Here is a 4,376-nt window from a genome sequence, read left to right on the forward strand (position 1 = left end):
TTTTCTTTCTACGCATCTCGTCATTGTGCCAAACAATATCACTTTCATATGGAGGCCAGTAATCCTCATTGGTAGTACCGAGAAGCTTTGATTATATACATTCATGACGGTGTCGGCCTTGTACACATCATATAAATGGTTGTAAGCATCTTGACGAGTATAAGCGCTTGCTGCAATGACATGGGAGCAAGGTATGTGGAAGGCCTAGAATTTTCCACAATCGCACCAACTTATGTTTAGTCTAACAGCGTAGGCTAAATTTGGTCTCCCCTTGTTGTGGCCCATTGTTTCCTGGACGCTGAAATTTTGCCTATGACGGTCAAAGACTATTACAACAAGTTTACTAGCTTTGATGCTCTCCTCTTTCATGACCTTCATACAACACTCACTGAATACTTGCCCGAACATTAACACCGCACTCCATCTTTCACCTCTGGTTGCAAACATAGAAGCCAACCTATAATAGGTCGATCTTACCAAGGTGGTTATCGGCAGATTTCGAATTCCTTTGAATACCCCGTTCATGCATTCCACAAGGTTTGTTATCATGTGGCCCCATCGACAACCTCTGTCAAATGGCCTTGTCCACTGCTCTACTGGTATGTTATTTAGCCATCTCCCGGCGTCTTCATTAGACAGTCTAATTTCATCACAATAATATTGAAATGACGGCTGAGTTAGAGCATACCCAACATTCACCACCTTCTTGCGAAGATTCTTATCTTTTATAGCATGCATGAAGTTTTGTGCAATGTGTCTGATGCAATAGACACGGGTAGAAGGAGGATCATGTCATCCATTGTCATGGTTGTTGTAGGCATTCTCAATGGCAGCATGTCTATCAGAAATCAAACAGAGATTGGCTTGTGGAGCCACATGCGTTCTGAGATGTTGAAGAAAGAAACCCCATCCACTAGCTATTTCACCTTTAATAAGAGCAAAGACAATGGGAAATACATTGTTGTTGCCGTCTTGTGCAACCGCCATGAGCAAAGTACCCTTGTATTTTCCGTATAACCGAGTGCCATCAATTTGAATAATGGGTTTACAGAATGTGAAACCTTTGATGCACGGGTCAAATGCCCAAAAGAGACAGTGAAAGATTCCATTACCTGTAGCACAGGTTCCGTCTGGCATCATCGCTGGCAATGTCTCCATAATTGCCACAGTTCTTGGGACATATGTTTTTAGTGCCCATAAAAACCATGCCAATTCCTTGTATGAATCCTCCTAGTTGCCGAAAACTTGTTCAACAACCTTTGTCCTTGCAATCCAGGCTTTCTTGTAAGATGGAGTATAATTATATATTGTTCTGATATGGGATATAATTATAATCACCTTCACTGATGGGTCTTTATTAACCAACGGCAGAATGTCTTGACATATCAACGCTGCGCTTAGTTTACGGTGATCTTGTTCAACGTTAGTTGGAATACATCTGTGAGGTGGGTCTATTTAAGCGATCTCCCAAGAGTCATTTTTCTTCTTGTAAGACGCAGCCAAACGAAACTTACAAAGCATGTTACGACATTCGATAACATACCTTCTAGAATCAGTGTGTTTCACTATAAAATCAGCAGAGTTGTTCATGTGGAATTTTTTGATAGCTAGAACACATTCTTCTTTGGTACGAAACATGTCTCCCACCTTTAATTCGCCTTCTGATCTCGGATACGAATTATAGAAAACATTGTTGGATGTTTCATCGTCGTGCAGATCCATATTTGTCATATGTTGAGGCGGGTTGTAGACATGACTAGGAGGTATTGGTGGTGGTTGATCATCATCTTCATCATCATTGTTCAGCATGTGATCAACTTGTATCTCGGTCTCCTCTTCTTCTTCATCAACGACGTCCACTTCTGCTTCTGCTTCTGGGTTGATGTCATCTGACCATTGTAGATCAAATCCACCAGATTCATCCTGACTGGTTAGTTGAGACTATTGAGATGGTATACATGGTTGAAGAGTAATGTACAACTCAATACAGTTGCAGCCTAAATGTTCATGACTAACAAACATGTATTCAACATCTTCATCGTCTCGTACCTTAAGGGGGAAATACTTGCATTGACTATTCTAAAAAAATATTGGATTTTGATATGTGATCTTTGACACAATACCCGATCCTATACATGATTGTATTCTTTTTTTCAAATGCAAAAAGGTTGCATTTCTCTTGATCGTGAGTCTAATGGTATCGGTGTTTCGAAAACAAAATCCATATAGCTCAGACTCGTATGTTTCACTGTTGCAGTGAACGTTGACACTGTATAATGATGAAGATGACATTGTGCAGATGAAAACTATTTTCTTACTGCAGATGAATGTGAGTGAAGTCTCTTGGATGTTGATATTAAGACACTTAAATAGAGGAGTGAAATGTCTCACATGCTAGCTAGTTCGAAGTGACGTGTCGCACATGCAAGCTACTCCAAAATGATGTGTCAACCATGCAAGCTACTAAGAAGTGACATGTTCAGCATGCAAAAGAGAGGACATCCACGTGTCTGTCAGACATGCATACACACACTCCAAATGAATTGGCTCCCCCACTCATTCCTTGCACATGGGCGCCAATTCAAGTGGAGACACCTTGTCAAAGCATGCATTCAGACCTCGAAACTAAGCAATCAGACCTAGGTCTTGCATGCATGTCCCTATGGATGTGCCAACTTGAATGGCGACCCCTCTTAAAGGTTGTACATGGTCGCCAATTCAAGTGGAGACACCATGCAAGCACAACTTTTCATGCTCCCATCCATTTGCCTATAAATACATCCACTCCATCAACACTTCTTCACACCATCACTCTCACTACTTCTTCTACAATACTTCTTCTACAATTTCATCTGCAACAACTTCTTGTAGTTTCATCTACACTAACCCCCCGACAAAATGTCTATCCTCACAATGGGCGAATCACATAGAGGAACGGTTGCAAACATCGCAACATATGTAAGTTTTTTCTTTTGTTAACTTTTTATCTTTCATCTTCACCAACCCCCTTTTATTTTAACATACCAACTTAGTCAAGTTTTTTGTTCTTTCTTTTATAGGATGTATCGAGGTTCCGAACTCGGGTCCACGAATATGTCCATATGGACCCGATGATTCAACCTTATGTTGAACTCGCCGGTTTTGGTCATATAAGCAAGATTTTATCTTGGTCCATAGATAACAAATTCATTCTAGCTTCATGCGAAAGATGGAGACTAGAGACACATACATTTTGGTTCCTGTAGGTGCTTAATTGGCTGCATTATATGGTAAAACACTAGCTGGTTACTAATGTCTTGACTGATGTCATGACATGGTATGTTTATGTGACTACATTGTAGGTTAGAATATCTAACTGTATTCTGATGTCTTGACTGATGTCATGACACACTTGAGTAGTTACTGCAGGATTAGCTAATACAGGATTTATTGAATGTCAAACTGGAGACTGTGACATTCATCCCTGTCAGCAGCTACTGAGGAATAGAACAGGTGGTGTTCTGTTAGAGCTCAGTATTCATTTGTAGTCTGGTTATCAAGGAAGAACCAGACTTGGCATAAGGCCTACTGTGTGAATGTCAAACTGGATGTTATGACATTCATCATGGACAGTATATACTGAATAATAGACAGAGTGGTGGTCTGCTACACTTCAGTATGTGTCTTAGTTTGTTCTTCAAGAGGATAACAGAACTAACTTAAGGCCAAATGTGTAAATGTCAAATTGGATACTTTGACATTTATTAATGTAAGTTGTTACTGTAGTATGGTCTTTTTGGTCATGTACAGGTCAGCAAAATTGTACAGTCTGTTTTCTGGAAAAACAGACTCAGCATATGGACCTTGATGTCAAGCTGAATGTCGTGACATTCATTCCTGACAGCATATGCTATATTGTAGGTTGTTCAGTTTTCTGTTTCAGCTTTTCTTGGGCTATTCTTCAGGAAGTCAACAGCTTAGAGAAAAACCAGGAAATCAACAACCAAGTTACATTTAATGAACCTAACAAATAGCCTATTTGTTAGTAACCTAGATATTGAATTTATGGGAACTCGCGTGACCTTAAATTCAGGAGAATACAAGTGCAAAAGCCCAGGTACTGCAATATAAAAGGAAGGCGTTCCTTCATTCAGTTTCGGGGATTTTGAGGCGTGAAGATTAAGTGTGTCCATCATACTTCACTGTTGTATTTTTGTGAGTCTTGTATTAGACGTATCTTGTAAGCCAAGCCATTATCAAGTAGATGATTGATGTGGCATAGGGTGTTCATTGAGTTGTAAGTGTTGTGTCGCTCAAAGCTTTTAAGCGTGAGTGCTGTGTATCTTGATTAAAGCTGTGAAGCACAATCAAGAGTTGTTTGAAGTGTGACTTCAACT

This window comes from Lathyrus oleraceus, chromosome 1, assembly GCF_024323335.1.
Source record: "Lathyrus oleraceus cultivar Zhongwan6 chromosome 1, CAAS_Psat_ZW6_1.0, whole genome shotgun sequence".
In the NCBI taxonomy this organism is placed as follows: Eukaryota; Viridiplantae; Streptophyta; class Magnoliopsida; order Fabales; family Fabaceae; genus Lathyrus; species Lathyrus oleraceus.